Source organism: Triticum aestivum, chromosome 4D, assembly GCF_018294505.1.
Source record: "Triticum aestivum cultivar Chinese Spring chromosome 4D, IWGSC CS RefSeq v2.1, whole genome shotgun sequence".
Lineage (NCBI taxonomy): Eukaryota > Viridiplantae > Streptophyta > Magnoliopsida > Poales > Poaceae > Triticum > Triticum aestivum.
The window spans coordinates 304338602-304347832 of NC_057805.1; positions in this window are offsets into that span (position 1 = coordinate 304338602).

Genomic DNA, 9231 nt, shown 5'->3' on the forward strand with positions numbered 1-9231 from the left:
CCAACCTCAGGGAGCCCAGAGCTCAGCGTCCGGCCTCACCACAACGCCTCCCCTCGGGAGAACCATGCGAGGGGGCTGGACACGGGGGCTGCGCTCGGGTCACGCCCAAGCGCTCGCCACCCAACCAGGGCTCCCGGGCCTGGGGGCTGCTCTCGGGTCACGCCCAAGTGCACGCCGCCCAAACGGGTCTCCCGGACCCGGTCGTCGCACGCCCCTCCCGAGGCCTCGGCGAGGGAAGGTATGGAGATTGTTTGCACGTCAAGGGGGACTCCTGAGCATCGCGACTCAGGAGCCTAACTGGTCACGTAGCCCCTCACTCCTTGGTCCGTCCTGGTCTCCGGTCGGCCCAATGGCGGTTGAGGTATGCGCGGGGTCGGGCTCTGCCGACGTAGAACGTTAATCTACCCCCGCGAACTCTCCCTATATGTTGTTTGCGCGTCAAGGGGGACTCCTGAGCATCGCGACTCAGGAGCCTAACTGGTCACGTAGCCCCTCACTCCTTGGTCCGTCCTGGTCTCGGGTCGGCCCAATGGCGGTTGAGGTATGTGCGGGGCCGGGCTCTGCCGACGCAAAACGCAAAGCAAATAGGAAGGAAAGCACAAAATATTGAAGCAAATATTACAAACATATTGTCCTCACAATATCAAATGAAAAGTATAAACGCCTCCTCAAGGCCTGATGCATGTTGCAGGAACGAAACAGGAGCTGGCCGCAGGTCACCCCTGGACACCGCCGTCGTTTGCAGAAGATGCTCCATCCCGGGTAGCGACGCCTTCACCTGCATCACTAGCCGCGGGGTCGGCGACATCGCCAGACAAGGGCGAGGAGGCAAACCGGCGGAACCTCTCCAGCACGGCCTCCACCTGACCTTGCATAGCTGCAGCGGCGGCTTCGCAGTGATCCTCAACCACGGGCTCCAGCAGCTCGTCAAGGCAAGCGTTGGGGTCGCGAAGGTGCAGGTGGCTGAAAACGTGGGTCAATGCAGCTGAAGACAGGACGCGAGCCTCTGCCTCCGCCATAGGACCGACGCCATCAACGACTTCCTCGAGCGCCTTCACCAGGAGAGGAAGCAACTGGGCGGGGCCATCCTCATCAGTTGCCAGCGGCTTCTCCAGGCCGTGATCGTAGAGTGTCTTGAGCGCCTTGCGAGATCTCTCCTCAAGGTCGGCAAAGGCCATGCGGTCTTTGGCCAGGACCCGTGCCTTGGCGTCAAGATCGGCCTCCTTCGGCTTCACCTTCTGCTCCAGCTCTTCCAACCGGTTGCACTCGGCGGCCTGTGTTTTCCCCAACTCCGCCAGCTCAGCGTCGCAGTTCTTGACGGTGTCCTCCCGGGCCTTCACCTCCTCCTCCTTCGCCAGGCGGCCGCGCGCTTCATCAGCGTGCTTGTCGCGCAAGCTCTACAACTCTTCCTCCAGCACTTGGCAGCGGTCACGGGCGGCCTTGGCGTCTTTCAGCGTCGTCTCACGATCGGCTGCAGCATTGGCGGCACTTTGCTTCTCTTTCTCGGAAGCCGCAGCGGCCTGGCTCAGTGTCGCACGAACCGCCAGGTCGGAGTGAAGCCAGCCAGAGGCCAGCTCCAGGCGCCCGACCACCAGGCGTGGGTCCACGCCCAAGAGATCTGCCTACAACTGGGTCATCTCCGAAAGAGCACATTCCAGAACAGCAGCAGGAGCAGAAGAACCTGGGAGTGGAGGTGCAGCAGCAGGAGGAGGCGACATCGTCACCAGGGCCTGGGAGATCGTGGGTTCCGGAGCAGCTGGGAGCTCATCAGCCGCACCAGGCGCCGGCACTTCCGGAGCCAACGGGGCCATGGGGGCTGATTCCACGCGGCGATGCTCCTCTTGGCCCCATGAGGACGACCGGGCAGGGGAATTGCGGGCGGTGCTTCCTCCTTTCTCTGCGGAGGGAGGCACGGCCACCGCATCCTCCTTCCTCTTCTTCGCTGAAGACATCGGCCTGATCAACCAAGGGCGAGCATCAGGAAATGGCAAGTACAAGCAGGGACAAGGCGAGGCTTTTCTCTGTGACGGTGGGTGCTTCAAGGGCCGGCTCGTACCAAGCCGGCGCTGAGGAAGTCCTGACCATGCGCGGCACCATGGGTCGCAGATGTGGAGCGAGATTGGAGCAGATCTGGAGGTAGCGGTGGCGAGGAGCGAGAAAGGGGATCTGGAGCAAGGCGAGGAGGAAAGAATGAAGGCAAGCGCTGTCCGCGCCAGCCTTTTGTCCAATCGAGCAGTTGCCGAGGCTACGTGGGAAAGCGGAGACGCCCATGTCCAATCAACCGCCACGCGTCAACCAAGGCCGCAGGCTTTGGGGGCCCACAGCGCTCCGTACTTGACCCTTGGCTTCGCAGCGAAGCCAAGCCCGAGCGCACCTTGGGCCCAGGGCTACTGTCGGCGTTCTGGAAATGGGGGTCCCCAGACTTGCCTGCCTGCGGCCCACGGCGTGGCCAAGCCAGGAGGCCGTACGGCCCATCTTCATCAACAAGGCATCCAAGACCCTCGCGAGGGGCAAGCCTCGCGAGGCGGACGACGCAAGACCTCCTCAGGAGTGGCCTAGCCAAGCAGGCTCACGAGGAGCGGAGATATCAAGGCGGGGCAAACCTCATGAGGCTCTCATGACGTGAGCCATGACGGTCGATACCAGGTGGGTGCCAGCGCGCGTAGCGTCCTTGTTTCCTCTTTGCTGCTAAGGAGGCCAGCGCAGGCGAGGAGTACCGAGGCATCAGGCAAAGGTTGCCTTATCGGTGCAATGAGACCAAGACCAGGAGGACGGCAAGACGGAGGTCATCATGGTGCCCAAGACGGTGTCACCACCAGAGCCTTTTGCAGGGGAAGACCGCTTTTGTCAGGATCGCTTGTACTAGCTGTCTCCCTTCAAATTCGCCCGCCATTGTTGGCTCCCTTCCCGCTCAATATTTGGGGAGAGGACCAGGGCCTATATAAGTAGAGCTAGCCACCACAGTAGGGGCACCGAGTAGTTCATCCAGCTCTCACCACGAGTTCACCAAGCACAAGAACACCTCAACCTCAGGAGGCTGTTCTCCCCCTTGTACTGTTCTTCATCAGCCCAAAAGGCAATCCACCACCACCACACTGGAGTAGGGTATTACACCACAACGGTGGCCCGAACCAGTATAAATCTCGTGTCTTTCTGTGTTGCGAGTTCGTCGAGTTCGTCCGCGAGATCTTAGTGAGCTAGGGCGTGGATCGGTAAGAGAGAAAGACTTCGCGCGCACCCCAGAGTTCGAACCTTAAGGGTTTTCCGGAACCCCACATCCGACAAACAACACTTGACACTCTGGGGCTAATGTCTATCGAAAAAAAATTCAAGACAACGGCTCTTATGAATAAAGTCCCAAGTACTTTGCAAGCAAGACTACTTGGCACTTGGGGGCTAATGCATATCGTTTGTATCTTCTTCATCCTGAGCCAGAAGTGCTGTAAAAAGTCCCAACCGACTCATGAGGGCTATGCAGTCAAGCTCTCTTTTCTTATACAAAGACAAATAGGCCCGGCTCATTCCTGCGGATTAAACCGGCCCTTGGGGGCTACGGATGCAAAACTCAACTTGTGCAAACATCCGGTGTACATTTAAACCGGACAAGGAGGGATTCTAGGACAGAAGTGTATGGATTTTTCTAAAGTCTACAACCTATTCAATCTTGTCATAGCTAGTATACTTGGGGGTTGGCAGGACATGTATATAAATTACTTAAAGTTGGAAGTCATACCTCATATTTTTGGTGCTTCTGTTTCACCATATCAATTTCAAGGTCGCGGCTGGAGTGGACCTGGCTGAGGTAGCCGGAGAGGATCTCATTGCTGTTCAGTTGCGCATAATGGGAAATGTCAAACTTCAGTTTCCGCCTCTCAATAACCTCTTGCTTGGCAGTATGTTTGGCCAAAGCTATTGGATTTCCCGGTTCAACAAAACCGGTGCCAGTAATTAACACGTCATCATTATGAGTCTCTGATGGCTTAGGTGAACTCGAGGGGGCAGGAGTTGAAGGATTAACAATAGTGTCATCAACATGGAGATCCAGAATCTCAGGTGGAGTAGTAGTAACAAGCTCTTCCGGCTGTTTGTCAGAAGCTTCAGGAACGAAGACTTGTGGCTCCGGCTCAGCAGTTTTCGGTGCTTCAGTTGGTTTGTTCACCTTCGCCTTCTTGTTAGGCTTGGCTTGTCCACTACGTAGATTATGACAAGTTAATGTAAGTATAAGGGTATGAAGAATTACAGAGTACAATCAATTGCTATTACCCAGGGGCAGTTTTGAAAGCTAGCAACTCAGCGATGAGTCGCCAGAGGAAGAACGGGCAAGTTCCTGATTAAAGGTTATCAACAGAGTTAGAAGGTATGCATATAAGATCCGATAAACAGACAAAAAGAGTAATTAAAAAGAAACCTCGTTTCGACGTTTTGGAGGAGCAGGAGTGTTCGGTAAGCCGGAGGATAACTCGTCACCTCCAATGGTCCGGGTCTGGCGGCGGTTCTCGTGTTGTTGTTGCTTCAAAAGAAAGTGAGGATCTAAATAAGCCAAGGGTGTGAAAACCTTACTTTCCGGGTTACCTGTCGAAGTTTCTGTCTTGGCAAAGGGTCTGAGCCGGAGGAAATAATAGTTACCTCGTCTTCAGCTGCTTGGCTGGCTCCCATGTCAGCCTGATAATAATTAGTGTCAATAAGATGATTGAAATATGAGCCAAGAGAGTCAAGAGCTACCCCCGACTCAGAGGTGTCATCCAGTTTGAGCAAGTCAGAGGCGCTCAGTTTCTTCTTCTTCTTGGTGGTCTTCTTGGCGGTTTTCCTAGCGGATGTTTTGGCAGCCCTGGCCTTCTTAGCAGCCACGTGATCATATTCCACTTTCCAAAAGTCAGACTCAGCCTGCAAAGGTTATTAAGGGTCAAGATAATAAAGTATTCAAATGATGAGGTGACGATAAGTAAAGTTCAGAGGCTTACATCTGGTGGCGGGTTAAGCTTGCAGAAAGGGGCCAGACCCACTTTTATACAATCTTCTGAGTCTTCATTCAAAAGAGACTTCACCATTTCATTTATTGCTTCATCAGTTAATGGTGCGGAGCTGTGGTGCAATGGATCTTTTTCACCACCAGTGTAAGTACACATTAAGCCGGTGCAGCGGTAAGCTTTTCAGCTGGAGAAGTATCTTTGCAATAAAACCAAGTTTGGTTCCAATCTTTTGGGTGACTCGGCAAGCAGGCATAAGGAAATATGGCGTCTCTTCTGCGTTGAATTGATATTCCGCCAAGTTCCAAGCTAGGACCATTTGTGAACTCAGTCTGGCGGTTTAAGTAAAAATACTCTCTAAAGAGGTCAACACTGGGCTCCTCTTGAAGGTATACTTCACAGAAGACTTGAAAGTTGTAGATATTTGACACGGAATTAGGTCTGATGTCTTGAGGGTGGAGCTGAAAAAAGTGCAGAGCATCTCGGAAGAATTTAGAGCCGGGCGGTGAGAAGCCCCGGTTCATGAGGTCAGTAAAAACGATGACTTCGCCGTCCTTCGGCTGAGGTCTTTCTTCGCCCGGGTCAGGAGAACGGTAATGCATCACACTCTTGGCGGGTAAATACCCGACTTTGAAAAGTCCTTAAATGTACCCTCAGTGAAGATGGAGGGAATCTAGTAGCATGTGTAGACTGTTTTGGGCGGCATTGTGAAAGAAAGCCTAAAAGAAAGAAAAATTTGCCGGTTCAAGTCAATTGGTGAAATCACAGGTTAAGCGCTGACAGTATATATTCAGAATGGCGGCTTAAATGAGGACTAATGGTATGTGAGTAATTGTAAGCCAGACGTGTAAGCCGCCATGAGAGGCACATGTATTCAAAATCTGGAAAAGAGTAAAATTCTACTAAGTGTTGGACAAACAGGTTTCACAGATTAAAGTTATAGATTTGTATCTGCCATTGTTCAGAAAAAGGGAATGAATTCGAAACCTACAGAGGCGACAATGGAAAGCAGAGGTGCTAGAGGAGATCTGTCACGTTGAGGATATATTCTAGTATAAAAAACAGGTGCTAAAACTACTGTTGCGCAAGATTTATGTGGTTTTTGGATCTAATCCATGGATCCGAACAAGGATAAAGAAGAGCGGCGACGAACACCGATGAACACTGAAACCCTAATGCCAGATCTATGGCGAAATAAAGGAGGGCTTACTGATGCTGATGGGACAGCGGAGAGGCGCCGTGGTTTTTTGGTCCGTTCAGGGTGATGCAGCGGCCGGAGTTGAGGACGGAGACGAAGGTCGACGGCGGCGGAGCTCGTGCGGGTTGGTGCGTCACGAGGAGGAAGAAGGAAGTGAGAAAGAAAGGGGGGAGAATGAGAGGAGAGTGCGAGGTCTTATTTATAAGACTGGAAGGACAAACGACAGGCACGAGAATCAAGGAGGCAGAAAATGGATAAGCGACGGCGCGGGCGCCTCGATTTTTGGAGGGACAGTAAAGAAAGAGATTTATTAAGATTTGGGTTATGTGAAGCATTAAATGGCAGGTGACGTTACGGCGGGTTACCAAAAATTCTGGAGATGACGTCATGGCGGATTACAATATTTCATAGTAAGATGAGGAAGGATTTTTCTAAGTGTTGAAGATTGGCATGAACAAATTCAAATCAACCCGGGGCCTAATGTTGGGGATATGACTATCGGGTATGACCCGCCCAGAAGGGGCCGGGTCATCCCTATGGAGGTTCATCTCAATGAAGCCCAAGAGTATAATAACAATGGCGGTTCATAGATAGGCTTAGTAGAGGGCCCGAACCCGAAGGCGGGTAAGGCCCACGAATATAAACCGCCATGTATATGTAGACTTGTATTGTGAGGCATGTAAGATAAGTCACCGAGCCGGACACGTTGTATGAGCCGGCCGGGACTCTGTAGGCCGGCAGGGCGTCAACCCAGGTATATAAGGGGACGACCCAGCGGCGGCTTAGGACAAGAAACAACAGATCGAGAGCCAGGCTAAGCGTATTCGCCCCTGGTCATCGAAACCCTAGCAATACCACCTCAAACTGGATTAGGCCTTTACCTTCACCACAAGGGGCCGAACCAGTATAAACCCCTCGTGTCCTTTGTCCTGTTTAACCCCTTTAAGCTAACCTCATCGCAATGGCTCCACGTTTAAGTCCTTCCATGAGGACATCTGCCGTGACACTTCCACGACAGCAGGGCTTCGCCAAACGCTGCTGGAACCAATCTGAAGAGAAAACAGAGTTTTGGGAGAGGTAGGGCTGCCGACGGGGCGTGGGATTTGGTGTGTCCAGCCCCTCCCACTCCCCCACTATTTATAGGAGGCAAGGGGGAGGGCTGGGGCACAACCTTGACCCCTCCTCCAAGCGAGGGGGCGCCGACCTAGGGAGGAATCCTCCCTCCCCAAGGCACCTAGGGGGTGCCTTCCCCCCTTAGGACTCTTCCCCATTTCCTTGTTCTAGGCGCATGGGCCTCTTGGGGCTGGTTCCCCTGGCCCACAGCAGGGCTTCGCCAAACGCTGCTGGAACCAATCTGAGGAGAAAACAGAGTTTTGGGAGAGGTAGGGCTGCCACCGGGGCGTGGGATTTGGTGTGTCCAGCCCCTCCCACTCCCCCACTATTCATAGGAGGCAAGGGGGAGGGCTGGGGCACAACCTTGACCCCTCCTCCAAGCGAGGGGGCGCCGACCTAGGGAGGAATCCTCCCTCCCCAAGGCACCTAGGGGGTGCCTTCCCCCATTAGGACTCTTCCCCATTTCCTTGTTCTAGGCGCATGGGCCTCTTGGGGCTGGTTCCCCTGGCCCATGTAGTTTAGGATGCACCCCTACAACCCATGTGGGCCCCCGGGGCAGGTGGATCCCGGGACCCCTTTCGGCACTCCCGGTACAATACCGATAATGCCTGAAACCTTTCCGGCGACCAAAATAGGACTTCCTATATATGAATATTTACCTCCGGACCATTCCGGAGCTCCTCTGATGTCTGGGATCTCATTTGGGACTCTGAACAACATTCAGTTACCAATGCACGTATCCCAATACTACTCTGGCGTCATCGAAAGTTAAGCGTGCGGACCCTTCGGGTTCGAGAATCATGTAGACATGACCGAGACACCTCTCCGGTCAATAACCAATAGCGGGACCTGGATGGCCATATTGGTTCCTACATATTCAACAAAGATCTTTATCGGTTGAGCCACGATGTCAAGGATTTAGTCAATCCCGTATGCAATTCCCTTTGTCCGGCGATATGTTACTTGCCCGAGATTCGATTGTCGGTATCTCCATACCTAGTTCAATCTCGTTACCAGCAAGTCTATTAACTCGTTCCATAATACAAGATCCCATGACTAACTCATTAGGCACATTGCTTGCAAGCCCTTTACGATGTTGTATTACTGAGAGGGCCCAGAGATATCTCTCCGTCACACGGAGCGACAAATCCCAGTCTCGATCCGTGCCAACCCAACAGACACCTTTGGAGATACCTATAGAGCACCTTTATGATCACCCAGTTACAAAGTGACATTTGGATACCCACTAAGTATTCCTCCGATGTCAGGGAGTTGCACGATCTTGTGGTCTAAGGAACAGATACTTGACATGATGAAAGTTGTAGCAAATAACTAAATGATCTGATGCTAAGCTTACGGTTGGGTCTTGTACATCACATCATCCTCCTAGTGATGTGATCCCATTACAAATGACAACTCATGTCTATGGTTAGGAAACCTTAACCATCTTTGATCAACAAGCTAGTCTAGTAGAGGCATACTAGGGACACGGTGTAGTTTATGTATTCACACATGTATTTAAGTTTTCGGTCAATACAATTCTAGCATGAATAATAAACTTTTATCATGAATGGGAAATGTGATAACAACTATTTTATTATTTCCTCTAGGGCATATTTCCAACAACAAAGCATGAGCAACAATAGAATGCCATTGGTGTTACATGATGTCGCTTGAAACTGCGTCGGTATTTCCCCAAAGAGGAAGGGATGATGTAGTACAACTACGGTAGGTATTTACCTCAGTTGTGAAACCAAGGTATCAATCCAGTAGGAGAACCAAGCAACACTATGTAAACGGTACCTGCACACAAAGAACAAATACTTGCAACCCGACGCGTATGAGGGGTTGTTAATCCCTCTTCGGGTAATGGCGCCAGAAATTGTCAAGTTGACGGGATAAAATTTGTGTACATTGGATAAATAGATCTCGACAAAACGCGAAATAAAATAT